General features: G+C 39.6%; 1 protein-coding gene across 5 annotated transcripts in view; it reads left to right on the plus strand.

The window, feature by feature from the left end:
• MTHFD1L (methylenetetrahydrofolate dehydrogenase (NADP+ dependent) 1 like) overlaps positions 1 to 21,015 on the plus strand; it is a 144,734-nt gene that overhangs the window by 97,145 nt on the left and 26,574 nt on the right. The window lies entirely within an intron of this gene.

The following is a 21,015-nucleotide window of genomic DNA, read 5'->3' on the forward strand; positions in this document are numbered from 1 at the left end:
AAATAGCTGAGAAGTGAGTTGGCTCATGCCTTCTGCCAACCACGCACATCTTAATCCAAACAGCAGTTGAACTGCATCTGACATCTCCTAGCTAGAGTTATTACTTATATGTAGCTGATTCATGGGATGGTGCTGGAGAAGGGATGCAAAAGCCATTGCATTTCCGGAAAGAGTACTCTCCCAATGTTATCTCATCTTCCCAGAGCACGGCCTGATTTCCTTGTGTAGCAATACACTTAGGAAAGGTTGAAAGTTTCTAATCTATTGTTTTGAATTCCCTCCGAAACAATCAAGTGTTTGAAATGAGGAAGGAAGTACTTTCTGACCAGGAGGGTTCCTGGAGTTCAGGAAACTGTGTCACTTTAAGTCACTGGACTTGGGGATACGCTTTCCTTCTGCATGACCACATTATGCACATCCTCCAGAAGCAGAGTGCAGCTGTGTATTTAAATTGTGTAAGACCAAATTCCAGTTACTGGTGACAGGGTTAACATTTGTCAGAACTTCTAGTATCTCCTTCATGGCCTGGATTCAAGTTTGCACTGCAAGTTGTGTGTCATGAAGTTATGAGAAGGAGTGCATGTGAGTAATGGGCAGCAACTAATTCAAATCCATGAGGGAGCTTTTCTGTTGGATGTCAGAATGAAATATTCTTGGGTTGAGCTTTCTGAATGAGTCACACCCTGCATGCTTTGCTATAAACTAGCTGCAGTTCGATGTCATAAATCCATAGAAACTGTCCATAGGAGCAGTATAAACCAAACCAAGGATTACCTCTTTCTGTTACCATTTGCAAACCTAAAAATGAAGTTCTTTTGAAGGATATTTTGTATATGAGATTTCTTTTTGGAGGAGAGTGTAAAAAATACATCTAAGTTAGTTAGCCTGACTTTGGTGAGAAGCAGCATTAGCTATGGAACCTCTCCCATATCCTGAGCTGGGAAGGCAGTATAGCCTGTGTTATGTATTCCAAGAGAGTTTGTAGGCGAGGTATTGTATAAACATAAGATCCCCAAGAGGTAAAAATGTAAATACATGGACATCGATCATTGGTTGTTTGGAAAAATATTGCTAATGCTCAGGAATGTAATGCTCAGGAATGTGGGACAGAACACTTCTTGGAACCATCACAATTGCTACAAATCAGAATGAATGAATGAATTTGAATGTATTCCTAACATCGTTAACGCACAGTTCTTTCTTTAGAATTAAATTTATAGCAAGGCAAGGTCCCACTTGCTGCCTTTCAGAGTGTAGAGTTGTGAGCATCATGAAACAAACTTTCATAATGTAATTGCACCACGACTTTCAAAACCACTTTTCTAATTTTTCACCTTCTGATTTTTGTGCGCGTTGTTGTCAGCAACTATGTCTTAGGGTTAGTGTTACTTCTTAAGTTGTGCAAGAAGAAATATTTTTGATGTCTAGCTTCAAAACTGAAAGCCTTCCCTTGGCATTTTTCTTACTAATAAAGCTATCTGAAAATGTCTGCAAGAACAAAGCAAGTATAAAAGGGCATGTCCTGAAGGTTTAGAATGGTTGGAAGTCAATGTTGTGAGTAGAGGGATTACAGAAATCCCAGTGACAGCCTATGGTGAAAACATCCAGTCATGAAAGTGGGCTAGATTTCTTTACACAGGAAAAAAAGAAGGAGCAGTATAAATTTTTTTTCCCTTCCACTGCTGACTGGCTAACTGTATTTAATAGAGAGGTCCCTTAATACCTAAGCTGCTCAGAACCTTCTTATAACTAAGGCTTTTCTGATGGCAGGAAAAAAATACTATTTTTCATTAAAGTTGTAGCGATAATTCTGATGCTAGTTAAATGTCAAACACCATTCTCAAAGCATATTTTTTACCAGGCAAACTTCTCATATTCTAACCTGTCAGAATTGATCAGTAAAGCAGGATCGCAAGAGTTCTGCTCCAATGTAATGGAGAAGAGCATTACAAATGAGAGAGATAAGTACTGTCGAAAGATAATAAACTATCTGCAGTAACTAGCATTTGTAGTTCAGCCTTGTCACTAGCACATGCAAAGTAATGAGATTTGTATTTATCCCAGCTCTGATACACAGTGATTTTTTTTTAAACTAAATATTTAGCATGTTGTCTTCATATTCTCTAAGCAATATTTGGTTTGTGTTATGGTTGGCTCCAGTTCCCATACAGCATGGAAGTCTTTCCAGGAAAAATGAGCTGAGCCTTATCAAAGGAAATCAGCAGTGAAACAAGAGGTGCATTTAATTAACACTGGCACAGCTTTTATCCAAGTTCTCTGAGACCATGACCCAGAGGGCTACATCACTCTCACAGGTGGACTGTTGACATCATTGCTTGGCTCAACAGAGTGATGGCAGGAAAGCTGCTGGAGTATATGTAGGAAACCAGTGAGGTCATTCACTAGCAATGCTTGGGTGGGGAGTTATTAGATTTTTTGTAGTTTGTGTGTTTCTCTCCACACCCACCCAAAAAGCCGTAGCAGTTTTGTGCTTTCTCACATTCAGCCACATTTCCATTGTTCCTTTTCATGTGAGTTGCAAGAATGCAGGAAGGTCATAGAAATAAAACCTGTTGCCTTTTGCCTTTGGGAAGTGATGCTACCAAATCACTGCTGCAGGAAATAAATCAGTGTCTGAATCACAGTGAGATTTTTAAGCACGTACTGCTCTTCTCCAGCCATGCACTTTCATTTCAATGGGTTAAAATTACAGGCATGGTCACTCTGAAAATATGTGGAGCCTTTGGAGTCATGGCCAGCTTCCAAATTCTCACAATGAACTGACATCCTTCAGATATCAACATATCTGAAGAAAGGTCAACCTATTACAGAAATATTTTTCTCCTTGTAGAGAAAGAAGTTCAAGTCTCTGGAGCTCGTGCTGAAACTATGGAAGAGTTCCTTGGAAGGAACTCTTGTGGTGACCCAGTGTCGTTTGAAATCAGTGCATGGGAGGAACAAAGCTCTAGCTCACTTGTGGGTGAGAGCCAGGATTGCTCTGCCAAAATATTACCTGGGTATAGTAAGAGGGAAAAGACCTCACAAGTAAATATTTTTATTAATAATTTCGGAAGGAAAATATTGTTCCCTGTTGAATTAATATCTTCTTTCTTAGTGCTTAAGAGCTTATTAAGTTTGGAGAGTGTCTATTGAACATAAGCTGGAGTCCAGGCCACCTGAAGTGAAATTGCAGTTTTTCAGTAGTGCATAATGCTCAGATTGCCTCCAAACTGTCATTTTGTCACTTTTTTCAGGTGCTTTTATGGGACAGATGAATAATAATTGTTTGATTGCTCAACTCATCCTGATGATCTGTGTAACACAGGGTAGCATTTCAAAAACATAAGTGATGGTGAGGTTTATATTTGCTTTGTACAACATTTAGCTTGCAGCTCAATTTTGTATTGTTTACAAAGGATTTAAGTTCTGCTAGGTATTCGGACCACTCTTGGTCAAAAAAATGTCCCTGGGATGCGGCATTTGGCCTTTTATAGTTGCTGTGCTGTGCTGTGAAAGCTAGGTGCTCACAGACTCTGTGGGCTGGTTTTGAGATAACTGCAAGAAATGTATAGTGAAAGTAACTGCAGTGAGAGTAAAGGAAAGTCATAAAGTTCACCTCATGTAGGAAAGTAGGTTAACAATTTTTTAGTTCTAAATTGGAAATTGGTAACAGGGAAAGAAAAGCTGCCCTCTGTTAGATGCTGTGCCTTTGTATGTATCACAGTAGGTGATAGATGAGGCAGAGGGGTTTTCTGAATTACAAAGGCTGCATCATTCCTGTCCAGTGACCAGCTATGCACACATGGAAATGCTGAATGATGTTCTGCTTGGGGGAAGGCTGAGGAATTATTCAGGATAGGGTTGATGGGCTGGGGGTGACCACATAGGTATGATTGATGGCTGGAAGTGAGGGTGGGGACAAATCACCCTCAGTCTGTTGTGTCTAAAAGCCAAAGGCTGAGAGATTAGTTAGTAGGCTGAGGTTAGTGTAATAGCAGGAAATGCACTTCTGGCCCTTGATGGATTGCATGATGTGGTTGTGATGGTATTGGGGTGGCCAGAGAGGGGAGGGTCTCTGTAGATGAGGCAGAAATAGTCCTAAGTGAAAGATTTAGCTGAAGGGCTGAGGAAAAAGTTGTAAATTATAATGGAATGGTTTGCCTTTGCAAACATCCCAGGTGTATGGACTGTGAGGCAGTTAAAATTCAAGGATGGCAGTGTCCAGTTGTGATCAGAAGATGGGAATAGAAGATTGAGGGCAGGATTGGAGAGATGGGATTGGCTGGAAAGGAAAAAACTGAGAGTTGTACTGATGGGAGGAGATACCTGTGAAATGATTTGGAGACACATCCAAGATGTACATGGAGATCTGGAAGAGGACACTGACATAAAAGCCATGAAGGTTAAAGAACTTGAAAGATGTTCCAAAAGCATTAGTTAAAACAATGAGATTACCTAAGATCTGGGCAGGAAGAAGTCATGTGAGTAATGAATGTAGTTACAGGAGAACAGAACATGCCTTGCTGATGACTAAGGATTTTTTTTTTTAATTTAAGAGGAAAAGAGTAGAGTTCAGCTGGCTTGAAAATATTATTATAATTTCTGTTACTTTTGAAAGGGAATAGAAAAGAATGTATTTAAGTGGTAGAAATTTCCATATAGTCTGTGTATTTACTGTTTACTTCACTTGTTTTCAACTGATGTGGATAAGCCAGTGCTTGTTGGAAATACAGAGTAAATATACTTTGCTTTGGATCACTGTACCTCCATGCCATGGCTGTGACACAGGCATATGGTAAAATACTCTCTTACAACCTGAAACAAAACCCAAAAAACTCCACAAACCAACCTCTCTTCCTCCTCTGCTGTGTCTTGACAGACAATAAAGGCAAGACACTTACTTAGATTCTGTGTAGTTCATGCTGTCACTCTTGGCTGCTGTTTGTTTGCTAGTGAGCATTATTTAACCTACATCATAATAATGTGCCATATTTTGCCTCTTCTGAATGAATGACCATGTCCCATTGCCGGCCAGATTAAATTTGTTGTTTATTATTGCTTTAATCCACCTAACCTTACATTCCTTGAAGGCCAGCACTTGTAGTTAGAGAAATGAATGAATGGTTTTGATTTGTTTTCTACTGAGAAGAAAAAAGAAGTTTTGTAGGGGTGTGTGTGTGTTATTCAGTGAACTGAATTGTTGAAGAAAACCTGGTTTTTTGGGACAGGGTGAAATCACTAAATAACACATCAAATAAGAAAATAGACCCTGTGGTTTGGTAAGCAATTTAATGTTTAGTTTTGATGAGATTTTTTTCTTACTATAACTTTCATTTTAAGCAAGTCTTGTATTGCTCCTGTGAAATTATTTCTTTGTATCCAGTGTCCACTATTTTTCAAAATAATTTTCCCATCTTACCATATTTTAAGCCTTGTCAGAGAGTTTTTTATACAAATGTTTTAAATTCGGTTTTAAATAAAATTAACTTTTAAGTGACAAAAATGAACCAAGTGTATTTCTTGTATCAATCAGGTTTCCTTTGTCATCTTTTCCAAGTATATTTATATTAAATCCATCCATAGAAATGTAACATTATGTTTAAGCTCTTAGACATGTCAATGTTAACCTAAAGTAGTTTATCTGAATAGGTAAACTTAAAACTTATTTACAAGTACAAGAGGTGACTTTCATGTTTCACTTTAGCCAGAAAAAGTTTCAGACTGTTCCCCTGAAAATGCATTTTGATGGTCTCCCATCTCTTGAGGGAATTTTACCTAACCTCCTTTGCTTTACATGTGAAAGGGCATGGAAGGTGTGGTGGATCAGAGCTCAGAGCAGCTGCAGAGGAATTTCCCAGGCTGGTGTGCCAGGCTCAGGAGTGCCGGAGCAGGTGCTCTCAGTTAAGAGGAGCTGACTGGGCACTGCCTGGCCAGTGCAGGCACGTTTGAGCAATGCAGGAACCAAGAGAACTCATTGTGCTCTGGAACAGTTTTGTTCATGGTGGTTGTGAATGTCTTGCTCTCATCACAGCTGGGAAGTTCTGTGTAATGAACTCAGTGCAGCTTAGGCGTGCAGATGCCATCAGTGCAGGCAAATGGGAATCACCTGGAGTGCACATGGAGCCAAAGGCACACCTCTGGGAAAGCATCCTATGCTCAGGGCCTTCAGGGAGCCTGGGAGACATTAAGATCCTACCTGTGATCATAACCAGTTTGGGTATGTCTTCTCTCTGTTTCATTCCCTTGTATCTGATTTACAGTCCATGATCCCCATAAGGATGGATATGGCTGCATCAGTTAAAAAGTAAAAAACAAGAGATTGATAATCCATATGGAGAGTAGGGCTCTTTAAATTATGTACATTAGCTTATTTGCTCAGGGCTTGCTTTTAACAAAGATGTATCAGTTAAAAGTGGGAAGTGCAATTTGGACAGAAGCCAGCACCAATTTTGGACAACTGCCCTTGGATTTTATGCATGACTTCAGAGAAGAAATAGGGATGTTGCAGTGGGAATGCAGGCACGTGCAAGTCTGAGCAGTCAGTGAGTGCCTCTTGCTGGGTGTTCTGCAGGGCAGAGAGGGGAGCAGGAGGGTAAACCGTGGCAGCCTCTCTGAGCTGCAGCCGTGCTGCCTGCCCACCCTGGTCCAGCCTGCAGCTCTGACCCTGCTGGCTGGCACACCTGATGTGTCCAGAGCAGGTAAATGGGTTTGCTTCAGAGCTCATCCAATCAGCCTGGCACGTGGGGACTTTGATCAGATGTGAAGAGCTCAAAAATCAGTTTTGGAATGCCTTGAAACAGCGGTGTTAAGGGTTAGATTATGCTATTCATGTGGAAGATGTACAGACTTCAGCATCAGAGAGGGCAGCCAGGGATTTCTTCCCCATTCATGATATTTTGGGTGACTTGCTGTGGGAAGAGGCTGACACTGCCAGACAGAGGAATCACTGAATCTGATTGCTTTGGGGCAGGATGGGTATTGCTGCTGCCTGTCATGGTTCAGTGTGGTAGCAGCAGCCATCCTGTCATTCCAGCTTTCTGCTGTTCCTCTGTATAGGAAAAAATGAAATTAGGTTTCATGCTCTCTATTTTTGCTTCAGCCTGATAAGCTTCCTCAGTTGAAGAAACTGAAGTTTCTGAAAAGGTTCTCTATGGCTCAAATGTGAAATTTAGATATCCAACCATTCATTAAGGAATAAGTAGTTACTTTTTAAAACTATGTGCAATTTTTTTGAGAGGCTATCTTATGCTCACCAAAAGGAAAAAACCATTGTCCTTTCAACAGATGCTGAACAGATTTGTACAGATTTGTACAGATGCACTTTCAAATGCTGATTTGCAAATTTTAAAAAGATTGATTCCTTGATAGCAGCAAAAAACTTTACAGTTTGGATCAAGTGAGTGAATTTTTTCCAGCCTGTCCAGTAAGACAAACTATCTAGCAGATGTAGATAGCTGTACATTTGAGCTTGGCAACTTACTGTTACTGAAACTCTAAAAATGATTTAAGGCTAATAAGCAGGAACCTAGCTGGAGGCTGCAAGTCTGTGACTGAACAGTTTTATTGAGTTCTGGATAAAAAAGGTGAAAGATGTTTTGAACTTAATAATATTCCCAGCAACTTGCTGTCTTTTGTTAAATTGTGACATATAAAATAAACAGCATGCTAATTAACATTAAAGAGGGATGAATATTTGTGCCTTCTGGTCAAGGGATTATCCTTGTTAAAACGGGAAATGGACTCTGATTTCCTTTTTTTAAGTATTTTCTCCATAAACTTTGTATGACAATGTGAGGTTAAAAATAGGTTATAATTTTAGACAGTAAAATATATATCTATTATTAGTTAACAAATAACTTTTATGGGGAAGGAAGGACATTTTCCAGATTGTTTTATATTGAAATAAATGCATCCTGCATTTGTTATGCACAAAATAGTATTTACTGAGAAATTAGAAATTGAGCTTCTCTAATTTATTATGTTGTGACATGGACTACAGAAGCTGTAATCCTCAACATTTACGTACTGTCTCTTTGTATTAGTAATTTGCTAGACAAGCAACATTTTTACTTTTTTTTTAAAAATAAGGAGTCCAGAAGTACAAACAGTAAGGTCCCCCTGACAATTCTGGGACAGGACCATGAATAAAATTCACAATTTCCTGGCCTACAAAATCATGAGATGTTTACATCTAAGAATGTGAAGAATCAGCATGGGGTATTTCCATTGGAGTAGGCTGACCTACATTCTGTGCACAATGCTAAAAGATAAAGTTATGCTGCTACTCCTCCCCTACTCCACCCACCCGCCCACATAAAAATCCTAAAGTATTTCCTGAGATATTCCTCATGTGTCCTTATTTTTAAAAATACAAAATGTACAAATGCTGGCATGCTGAATTTTCCTTTTGATAAGTGGTAATGGGTTTGCTTTGAAAAGAGCAATTTTCTTTACTTATGAAATGATGAAATGCCATGAATAGAGCGTTACTTGTGACCAACTTGGCCTCACATCAAGTCCTGTGTGCAGTTTTGGGTGCCACATTAAAAAAAAGGCTATAAAGCTATTAGAGAGCATCCAGAGGAGAGCTGTGAAGTTGGTGATGTGTGTGGAGCAGAAGCCTTATGAGGAGCAGCTGAAATCACTTGGTTTCTGAAATGAACAGCAGAGGAGACTGAGGGGAAGACCTCATTGCAGTCTATAGCTTCCTCTCTCTGGTGGCCAGTGCCAGGACCCGAGGGAATGGCAGGAGGGAGTGTCAGCAGAGTATTCCCAATGAAACATGCCTGACAGTGCTGCCATCTGGGACAGCTGCAAAAGATCCAGGATGTGGCACCACATGGGTGGGTGTTCACTTTGACAGCAAAGTTTGGCTTCTTTGAGGTAATTTTGGCTCTTACCTCCATAACCATCCAGTGGATGATAATCCCATGCTAGCTTGACACTTTACAGGTTAGTGCCTGGCAACTGGACATTCAGCTTTTCTTAAAGTCATATAAAAATGCCTGATATAAATGGAACAGTCTTTTTAACTGGTTTCACATTTTTAATAATGTTTTTTAATAACATGTTGAAGTTTGGAGCTAGTAGGCTAAACAGTTTCTCTCTAGGGACTCCATATTTTCAGAAGATAAAATTCTGTAATTGCATGATATTTTAGGGTGGAGTGCCTGACCACAGCATCTTTGTTTAATAACCATGTTTCTTTGGACAACGTAAGGAGCTGGGCTTTAGGGTTAATAAGAAAAGGTAGTGACATGAAGAAATTCAGAATGAACTATTCAGTCATATATAAGAATGTTGCAATTGAAAAGAAAGTATTTTAGAAATATTGAAGTTCTGCACGAGCTGCCTACTTCAAGACCAGAAATGCTCTGAAGACTTTGAGTCTAAAGTTAACCTTAGTCAGAGTACATGCTTTCATGAAAAGTAGTGAGAATTAGGTAATCAGGTCATGGTTCCTTTTCTGCTCAGCTGCTCAGGGACTATTTTTTCATGTCACTTTTTTACAGGGTTTTACTTCACTTTTTTTAGTTGGACACTACATGTCTACAGCAATTTTAAAAGCATGGTCGAGTCCAAATCAACTGGTTCTTTTTTTTACAAATATGCAAAATGACATAAAGATACTAATTTTCAATCATCATTTAGCAACCAACACATCAATGATTAAATATGTGGAGGCTCGTGATAGTTGCAGAAATATCATTTATACCCCCTTCAATCTTCAGAAAATCTTGCTCTGATTCTCCTTAAATTCTGGTTTTATACTCAAAAGCAGTCTGTAAAGGAGCACTGGGTGTGTGTGGATGAGAAAGCTGCATTGTTGCATGGGAAAGGATTTCTCATAACTCCCACTGAAGTGGCAAATCTTTTGGATCTTGTAGGGCACCTACCAGGCTGACACCCTACAAACACTGAATATTGAGTGTGTCTTGAGGTGGCCTTCTGGTTTCAGTGTTGCAATCAAATGAGCATACCATAAGCAAAAGCAGCAAAGAAATGTAGAAAATGTGTTTGCCTTTTAGTAAATCATCAGTAAGCTCTTACACTGAGATGATCTGGCTTTGTTACTTGCTCACTCAATAAAAACAACAAGTAGACTGAGGCTGGAAGAACTATGACAATTTGCCACCTGTAGAAACCTGTTGTACTGTTTCTAGTCTTTTTTGAGATTAACTTAGATAAGTGAAAATAAGTCTCCTGGTTTAATTTTACTTTTCACTTATATTTTTTCACAAAACAGCATGAAATTCAACGCCACTTAAGAGTTCCTGCTTGACTCATTTTCTGTCAGATGTGAGGGGCAGAAGTACTTCTGGAGAAGTGTACTTGGGGACATCTGAGACAGGTGGACTCTCAGTGGTGTTAATTTGTATTACATTTCTTTTTCTTTTAGGCGATGCTATTTATAACATAATATGACAAATGCACCCCGAAAAAGAAGTGGTTAACATCACATAGGTGATACCACTGGGTTGTTTTTTTCCCAGTTCCATTTGCAACATTTGCCTCATGCTGCTCAGAAGTTACCACATTTGCACAGCTCTCAGAAACTGCTGGGTCTCACTGCTAATGTGAGAGTTTGTGCGAGGAAGCTGCATGATAAAGCTGTGACTTTTACCTTTCTTTGATTCGTGAAATAGCCCAAAATACAGGGGTCTGTGGTTGTTTTCCTGGAAAACAGAAGCTAGTTTGGTATCTTACATGCAGTGCTGTTAATATTATATTATAGATGCCCGATTTCCCTGCTCACGGTAGAGTTCCCTTGTGAGCATCTCCAGGCTTCATTCAGCCAGTGGTTGTTCAGAAGGCTGTCCTGCAGATTTTTCTCACCATCCAGCTCATGGTTTTGGCCCAGATCCAATTTCAAGGTTTCCAAGAGTGTTACTGTTTGAAAGGATGTTGATATATAAATAGTGCTTCTGGTCTCCTATAATTTTAGTCTTTTAATAGAATCACAGAACCAATTAGTTTGGAAAGACCTCTGAGATCATGAATTTCAACCTGTCACCTAACACCACCTTGTCAACTATGCCATAGCACTGAGTGTCTCTTACAGTCTTTTCTTAAAGACCTTCAGGGGACGGTGACTCCACCACCTCCCTGGGAAATCCAATCCAATTTCAAATCACCCTTTCTGTGAAGAAATTTCTCATAATATCCAAACTGAACCTCTCCTGGTGCAGCTTGAGGCTATATCCTCTCTTCCTGTTGCTGGTTGCCTGGGGGCAGAGGCCAGTCCCCACCTGGGTACAGCCTCCTTTCAGGGAGTTGTGGGGAGCAGTAATGTCACCCCTGAGCCTCCTCTTCTCCAGATTAAACACCCCCAGCTCCTTCCGTTGCTCATCAGACTTGTGCTCCAGACCCTTCACCAGCTCTGTTGCCTTTCTCTGGGCTCACTCCAGCACCTTGATGTCCTTCCTGTAGTGAGGGGCCTGGAACTGGGCAGAGCACTCAGGGCCTCACTATGGGGGAGTAATCATTTCCCTGCTCCAGCTGGCCACACTATTGCTGATTCAGGGTTCCACTGACCCTTCTTGGCCACCTCATGTTCAGCTGCTGTTGATGAGCACCCCCAGGTCCTTCTCTGTTGGGCAGCTTTCCAGCTGCTATCCCCCCAGCCCGTGGTACTGCCTGAGCTTGTTGTGACCCAAGTGTAGGACATGACACTTGAACCTTGTTGAGCTTCTGTAAATGCCCATTCACACCCAGCCTCAACAGGGAGCATTCCTGCTCTTGAATGCCCTGTTATCACTATTCAGAGGAAATGTATTTGCTATACAGATCAGTTCCTATTCATCTTTGTCATTGACCAGCATTTTTTGAGTGGTATCTCTTTCTTGTTGGAAGTGTTTTAAGGATTTCTGTGTATTTATGTTGAAAAGACAGTTTTCCACCCATTGGTTTATACATGTTTGACTTAATTCATGATGTTATTACTGGAGGTGGAGTGCAATGAATGAAGCAGTCATGATGTGATGTAAGAAGAATTTCCTTATAAGTACAGAAAAATGTAAATTGTGGGAATGAATTTGTTGATAGAAGGGTGCTTTTAGTTTGATCATCAGGTATTTGTGGAAAATTTCCCCTGTAACTGGAGAGATTTCTGCTGACAGTTGAGAGTATGAGGAGTCATCATTCTGTTATTTCCCCAGATTTTGTTTGGATTGTGGACTGCATTGAAAATGTATGCATTGTTTTACCCATTAAACCATGCCTTTGTTCTGCTCAGTTTTAGTACATGTCATTGCAGCAAATTGATATGATTTTGATAGATTATAGATTTGATAGATTTATGATAGCTGAATATCTTATCTTCATTATAGTGGTCAAGAGCTTAATTTTTTTCCTCCTTTTTTCACCTTTTCCACCTCTTCCTTCTTTTATTTTTTTTTCCTTCCTCTCACTTTTTTTCTCTCTTTTTTCCTCCTGGGAGCTGTTTTGGCACCTGGAGGCAGTTTTTATTTTGACACATTTGACATAAAGGATGGGATGTGTCCAGTTTGGGAAGTAGAAAAGCTAGTGGAGGAAAAAAAATTGAACCATTGCAGTGCAGAAATTAAGAATATTCTTTCTGGTCCTTCAAGTATAAATAGTTTTCGGTTTCAGTTCAGGATATGCATGAGAATAAATTTCAATTAAAGGGCTTTATTTAAGTGGAGAGAATTTAGCTATGTTGTTGGAACCATAAAACTTAACATTTTGTGGAAACAAAATGGCAAACAAGATTATGGCATACATTAAGCACAGAATGTGTAATTTACAACTTCAGGGATCCAGCCAAGAGGAAGTTGTATATTAAAAAAACAACAAAAAAACCCCAAACAACAAGACCAACTAATAACCACATACATGCTGTTCTTGGGATCAGTCCTGGACTGAAAAACATGTGTATCCAAATGTGGGATTTTTCTGTGTGGTCAGATTTTCAAGATGTGCATGCCAATATTCCTGAGTTCATTCAAGGAATGGAGGTGTTTCCATGTGCCAGCAGCACCTGTGCAGAAGAGCAGGAGTGTGAATACCCTGAAAATGTGTGTTGTTGCCTCCCTCCTTCTGCCTGTGCAGGTGTAAAGGGGAGGCTCGCTGGCCCATCTCTGTGTCACTCAAATCCCCATTTTACTCCTTGAGCATGGAGTGTTACACCCCTTTGCATTACAGTCACTGTGTCTTGTTCTTCCAGGCTCCTCAGAAAGGACAGAGGGTGGGGAGGGAGGTCAGTTAGGAGTCTTCTGGCTTCTTCCAGGCATGAGTGAGCCAGGGAATGTACTGAATTAAAGGTGTGTTCTTAATAGTACTTGCTTGAGCAGTAAGCAGCTTTTACATCCTAAATTCAATCTCTGAAAGTCCTGAACTTCTCATGATCTTCAGCTCTCTGCTCCAGCTCTCCTTCACATGTTGTGTTGCTGTTTATGGGCTGCTGTTGCTGGCTCTCTCTTAACTCAGACGTAACCTCTGGAAACCAAGGCAGTCTGCTGTATTAAGGCTCCTGCCTTAATGTGATTCTTGGAAGACATAATGTAGCTTTTGCCACAGAATGAGCTCCCACTTTTTAAAATTGTTTTGGTAAATTGTACTTTGCCCTCCAGTAAAGTTTATTCTGTAGTTTAGTGAAAACCAACAAAAAGAAAGTAGAAGGGCAATTTGTGTGAAGCCTCAAGGAATTTCTTGTGGATAAATTCCTAGAAAAAGTTGACAAATTAAAAGAAAGTTTGGAGGAAAGGTTGCCAAGTGCATAAAATACATTTGCTTTCATTGTAAAATGAATTCAAACCTTCAGCTAAATCAATTTTAACTGTAGTGTAAAGATCTCTCTCGTTTGGGCCAGTGTCGTTGGTTGTGTTGCATTAGTGTGTCATTTTGCATGAGGTAAAATTACCTACAGGACCACATTAAATTGAAATTGCTACACTTGTTTGTAAATTGAGGAGACACCCCCAGCCATTCAGAGGAAGACCATCTGAATCTGTTCTCTCTATGATGCTGTCATTAGGTCTGCTTTTCTAAATAGATGGGTTAGTGTGCTCATCACCAGTGCAGGTCATGGGGAAGCATTGCCAAATAGTTTGTATTCGTTTTGTTCCATGTGTGTAATAAGTCTGGTGCAACTTACTGCAGTGAGAAATTCCGAAGATAAATCTACTCTACTGAGGAAGCGTTAAAAGCAGCTGCTACAGGACAGCAGTTTCTTACAAATGATGAACAAAGCTACAGGAGCTGTTTTAAACCAACAGAAAACTAACAAAACTCTATGAATTTTTGTACTTTTATGGAAAAATAACTAAGTTAAGAGCTAATTGACTTTTTTGTGTCCAAAGATTAAATGGGAAAGAATATGCCTGTTTTTTATTTTGTGTATCTTGTGATGCACTTCAGTCCAACTGTGAAAGTAACTATAGGAGGAATAGACTTTCAGAGGAAATTAGCTGCCGAATTTTTTTTTTTAATCTGTAGAAATAATGAAAGAAAACCATTTCCAAAAAAGAGGGGGGAAAGGCAATCAGGTGTTTCTGCCTTTTCACAATCTCTAAATAATGTTATTTTCAGCCCTACATAATTCTAGCAGCTCTATATAATTTCCATGGAAGAAAAGATTAATTACATTTTAAATTATCTGGCTTTGGATGCAATGGCATATTGATTCCTAATTCCACTGAGAATAGGTTTTAAGATGCATATGATAAATTCTTAATAAGTAGTTCTTTACTGCAGCTTTAAAAATGCAGTTCTCAGAAACCCTCAGTATCTTTAAATTCTTCTCCTTGTTTGCTTTGGCTATTTAGACTTTGAGGTCTTCAAAATTGGAATTTCTCCTAGTTCACAGGCACCAGGACAGAATTGTTCCTGAAGTTCAGGCTACAGAGATGGATGTTGTTTGTACTGCATTATAGATGGTATTTGTTCTCAGGTCTCAGAGAGGTATAAGGACTCTACAATGTCATTACTACTGCTTCATTGTTTCTATCTTTTAGCAATTATCTTCTGAAGTCATGTGCAAAGTCTGTTCTTTGCATTTTGCTGATGAGATCTGTCTGTTAGTGTTTTTCTCTGCTTCCTGCTATGTTTTCCCAAGTGGCTTTGGTACCATCCCTGTTTGCACAGGACATATTTCCCCCATTTTTTCCAGGCCCTCTCGTTCACCTCACAGCACTTGTTTCTTCTCCCTGTACTGTTTTCCCACAGTCCTTCAAAGAATAAAGAGCTTTTCTAGATATAAAAAGGTTGCAACAGTGCAGCAAATGTTGAGGCAAAATTAGGATGGGGAAATAAACTAATTTTCAGTTACTCTGGCTTTCAGTCATTGCCACATACTGCCAAGCACCAAGACACACCTGCGCAGGTCACCTCCAGCATCCAGGCATCAAGACAGGTGTGCTCAGAGTAGGCACCAGGTGTTGGTTCTAGATGTGCTACTTTATTTTATACCCTTTGGCATAACAAGTAGTCTTTTGGCTCTCCACCCTGTTGGTATCTGAGAGTCTCTGTGATTCACAGCATCTGGTTGTTTCTCTTGCTGTTCAGGGTTCCTTTCTTACTTGTCCATTTTACATATCATTTCATAGGTGGCATATTATTTTCTGTCTTGTCTCCAAAGCCATGTTCTCAATCTTTTTTTTCCTTCCAGTCGATAGACTTCAAAAGTTTTGATTTTTCTATTTAATAATTCTGTTTCACATCTCCATTGATCAAAATATGTAATGATTTTCCAAGCAATGTCTTACTTCTCTTCTGAAAGAAATTTTTGTGTTCATTTGAATGCCATATGCACACTTAGCCATTTTTCAGCCCTTCTCACACGTTCCCTTTGGATCAAGCATCTCCTCTGAATAATGCCTTCAGCTGATAGCCAGGAATCAAGGATATTAACTGCAATTTGCAGACTCAATTACCCAATTGTAAAAGTGGTTGTTGATTTCTTAGTGTACCTACTTATGCTGTGAGGCATTCATGAAAGATAAATAAGCTATGTCAGAAATGACCTTACATTAAGGAGACTGATTTGGGAGGGGCTGCATATTTTGAAGAGTTTATTTAACTTATATCACAAGTTACTTCACATACTCTTAGATAAAGGCAGCAAAAAGTGTATTTTGGAAGTTGTTCATTAATGGATACAAAATCTGTCGTCAGTGGCAGACAAGTGAGATGTCAGGCAGTAGTAGATGCTTACTGTGCAATGGACATCCTTAGCAACTCCCAAATGTGCTGTTCAAAATCAATCTGCAGTGCCATTATTCCCATTTGATAGGCTGTCATGTGATATATTTGCAGTAACACACTCTTTCATAGTGCTTTTCACCACTAATTTTCTGATGCGTCGCAGAGGAGGCACAGGTTAGGTACAATCCTTGTTCTCGGATGCGAAGGAAATTGTCCATCAAAAGCAACACAGCTGGGAAATTACCTGGTCTCTGTGGAAATCAAACCAGCGTGCTAGCAGTAGTATGTGCCACTTGAGGCCTTGTTTGAATGACAGTGCAACCCTGTCACATTCACATTTGCTGAAAAATCCCTTTGCCCAGGGTTTTTCTCCTGGGAAGCTGAGAAGCCTCAGAGAAAAATGAAAACAATAATTATCTCATTTGCTTCTCCTCTGTTTTGCTTATGTGGAATGTGTTTGGAGATTGTTTATCCACAAGTGATTGTTTAATTGGATTCTGGTGTGAGTGTGTTTTCATTCATTGGCCAATCAGTGCCAAGCTGTGTCAGGACTCTGGAGAGAGTCACGAGTTTTCATTATGATCTTTTTAGCATTCTGTAAGTATCCTTTCTGTATTCTTTAGTATAGTATAGTTTAGTATTCTTTATTTTATCATAAAGTAATAAATTAGCCTTCTGAGAACATGGAGTCAGATTCATCATTCCTTTCCGCCACGAGGGTCCCTGCAAATACAATGCAACCCAAGTCTTAAAATCCTTTGAGATGTTGAAGCTGGTTATATTAATTCCAAAACATTTCCATAGGCACAGATTAACCACTTAATACTCAGGGCATATTAAGTGACCCACATGTTAACTGGCAGACGCCACGAATGTGCAGATATTAGAAAGCTGCTGACCTGAGTGTGTATACGAATTCAAGGTTATCACATCAGAGAAGGATGGCTAGTCCCAAGTTAGCTTACACAGAGCTAAGACAAAACTCCTGCAGTCCCACAGGACCATCCCCTTGGCCGTGGATGAGCAAGGACAAGGCTGCAGTCTGCACATGAGTGCGTGTACCTGTGCCTAGGGGCAGCCTCATCCCCTTCCAGCTGCAGTCCTCTCCTTCCAGAGAGGAGATGGAGCCCCTGGGCAGAATGGAGATTTAAGTACAGGGCAGGAAAGAGACCAAAGTAAGGAATGCAGACTTGTATTATTTTTTTGCACTGAGTATCTATTCTTTAGTACTGTTTTCCAGCCTGTTTATGTTAATATATACAGGTTAACCCTTCCCACTTCCTGATGTTCACATGGTCTTGAACACAGGAATGTGTAAATTGTTGGTTTGGGTTTTCACTTATTTTTAATAAAATATTAAAAAGTTATGGTAATTAGAAAAAAGAAGCCCCAAAACAGCTAAAAACATCCACCTTAAATGTTGTAATTTAAAGTTTAGCTGCTTATCTGCAATCCTTTGGAGGGATCTGTCAATCTCTTAACCAAACAGAAAACAAAATCTTGGTATTTTCCAGCAGAAATTTTTAGTAGCAACAGAGGTATTTGTTTTGCTTTCGTTTTGTTTACTGATCCCATGATACACCCCCGAGGCCAAGCAGCTGCAAAGCCTGGTTTTGAAATAGTTTATGAAATGTTGCTACAGTGTGGATGATGCATTAGGGCACAATGATGCTTATGGAATATTGCCTCTGACTCCTTACCACTTTATTTAGTAAAAGCTAGGTCTCTTTCAGGTCTTCATTTCATCTTTTTAGGCTGTCCTTTATGGATGGTCAAAAGGTAACGTTAACTGTTGATTCAGCACTGTAGGTAACACCTCAGATTATTCATATCTCTTAAGCAAAAAGACAGGTGTTTGTTATTCTTCATCTGTTTTGGAAGTGTTTGAAGAGGGACCTTTCCCACCTTAGGAACAGAGTATTTGCAGGAGGAAAAATAGAATCACTTCTCCTAGTAAATCTTTAGCATTTATTTTGAATAAAAAAGTTGCTCAGAGGGTTTGGTCCTGTACTGATAACTCAGTGGAGAATGGAGCCGGTGTAAATAAAGAGTTGTGGGTAGTGTTGAATTCGTGTTTGAGTATCCAATTGCCTCAACAGCAAGGATAGAGAAGTGTGAAGTCTGGAGAAGCACAGGTAACTGAAACATGCCTGCATTTGCATAACATCAGTTGAAGAAAAATATTGCACCCGTTCGTTTTCAGGACTAATTAAATGGGCCTTAAAGCTTCTGCCAATAGATGAGACATTCCTTTCTAATTTCAAATATGAATTCTTTTCGGAAACTTGATTAGAATTTCAACAAACCCCAGCTGCCAGCAAAGCTTGCTGTTTTAATAACCTACACATATTTCATTCCACATTGTCAGTTTTATCTCTGCCAAAGCACCTATCACCTCATGCTGCCAATCCATTTTGGTGCTGGAAACATTTGGAAAGCTTTGATTTATAGTAAAGACTTGCCCTTCCTTCTAAAATGCCTGTCTCATGTTTCCTGTCGTCATGACTATCCATCTAATCATTCATGTTTCATTTCATTTCATTTCAGTAACTGTAGGCTTTTGAGAGACATGATGAGCCTTTTCTTTTGGGGAGAAAACCTTCTGAAGAAAGTTAACATAGAAAGAAAAAGCAAACATTTTCTTGGGTATGACAGTGAATGGAAAAAAACAGTCAGTGTTTTGTGGTTTCAACATTTCTTGGATAATTTGATTGGATTACACAGTTGTTTTTTCCTGTGTGCATTACCCTCATTGAGAGTTTGGTGTTGTATTGCTGTAGAATATGTAGAATATTAAGAATATTCTACTCTTAATAGAAAAAGGATAAGAGCAGAGGAAAATTGAGAGTTCTGCAGTGGTAAGGATGTTGAGTTCGCAAGCTGAATCATGATGTTGCCATCTCATATAGATCTATATTTATATTTATGGTGATTTATATTTAATGGAGTGTAAATCAGAGAATCTGTTCCTTGGACTGCTGTTTGAAAACTTGGTTCAGAAGGTAGGAAGAGCCCTAGTGCCAGCAGAGTTAAGTTTCTTTGTGAGTTACTGGGGAATGAAGAAGCATGTAACAGGCGCTGCTTCCGTTTGCCCACAACACGAGCCACCGAACATCCATTGCCGATACATGAGGAGTAATCGAAGATGTTTGTACGGTGAGTAAGCAAAGGCATACCCAAGTGGTGCAAGATGCAGCTTCCACTTGTAGTGCGAGCTCTTGAGGGATTCTCACTGTGGTTTAATCAGCCCATGCTAAAATCTGCATTGCTGGTGTTGCACCTGTTGTGTTAAAGCTCACACATGTGCCTGTGTGCTCATGGTGGGCATTGGGCATGAGTTACCTCCTCAGTTTTGCCATGTAGGTCTGTCTTGTACTATTTTAAGTAGAACTCCAGAGTTAGCACTTTTGTCCAGTCAACCCCTTTGGCAAATGTGACATTGATTGCATTTTTTGATGTATTCTTTTCCAAATATCTAATGTCTGATGCTGAAAGCAATGCATTTTCTTCTTTGCTCTATGCAAGCTGCCTTTCGTATATCAAATTTGCTTTCATACAGGCTTACTTCTTATGTAGAGGTTTGTGTTTAGTCTGTCGTTGGTGCTGTATTTAAGATTAATGTTTGTTATGTTGCTGGCATTAACTTGTAAGTTCAAGCTGCCAAAGGAAAGCATTTGCTCCCATTCCATTTCAGACAGTGTCGGAGGATTTATTTAGAGTGTGCCTTCCAGGCCCACTCACTTGCTCCTTGGAAATAAACCTGGATCCAAGCTGGATTATCAGTACCTACGTGAAGGACCATGCTTGACTTCCATAAAATTTCTCTTTCTTAACATTTATTCTTCTTCCTTGCCCTGGAGATTACACCACTGAAGATAAATGCAACTTACAATAGTGAGCACAGCAGTACTCTCTGTCTTTTTGCACAATAACTGTTTGTTATCTTTCCAAAAAATGTGACTAGCCAGACAGCAAGCGAATGCCATTTCATACACCTGTGTGCCAGATGTTTTACAGCTGTGCACATACTGCTGCTGCTGAACCTCCAATGAGTGTCATGGGACAACTGGTTCAGGAAAAGTATAAATTTTTCTCTTGGGATGGGCTGAAATGGGATGGGAAGGAGATGGCTGCCAGTCAAAGGAACTGCACAGCACAATTAAGAAGCAAATCTTTTGGTGTCTTGTTTGGGGATATTGCTACCATTGAGAGTTAGCAAGATTCCCTCTGGCTTCTTCCCAGCTAAAATATTTTTCACAGCCCCTTAAAGTCGAATGAAATTTAAGTAGGTATTACTGAAATTTGATTTGGTAGCATACAGGTGAAATGATTCTTGTAATGACCAGCATAAATAGAGTCATGTGTTACAAAGCTAGGTAAGAATTAGTGACTATAAAATTCATGTTGTTTTTAGGGGTAGCTCAGTATCTAAATGTCATAAAGCTTGGAAAATCTTCTTGCTGAACATTGGAATTTTATTCCTGGAATGCACCTTTCTATTTCTTAGTTCTTAAAACTATGGCCAGTGTGACAAAGGACTTGGTCCTATCATCACAATCCCCATCCATTTTCTTTCTTTATGACTCCTACAATGATTCTTCTTTACAAAGTACATTGCAGCATTCATTTGAAGCTTGCACAATCCTGTAAGGAAGTAGGTTGATTTTACTATTGTGTAATCTTTTATTTATTTAGGTATCATAACTCATTGCTTTGTATGTCAGACTGAAAGTTCCAGCAACTGATATGCTGCTCATGGTATTTGCATCCAAATCTCAGCGTGGCTGCAGCTGGATTCTGTGTCACATCTTTAAAGAGTGGAAGGAGGATATCACACACTGCTCTGGGAAT

This window comes from Zonotrichia leucophrys, chromosome 3 (genome assembly GCF_028769735.1).
Source record: "Zonotrichia leucophrys gambelii isolate GWCS_2022_RI chromosome 3, RI_Zleu_2.0, whole genome shotgun sequence".
Taxonomy (NCBI): domain Eukaryota; kingdom Metazoa; phylum Chordata; class Aves; order Passeriformes; family Passerellidae; genus Zonotrichia; species Zonotrichia leucophrys.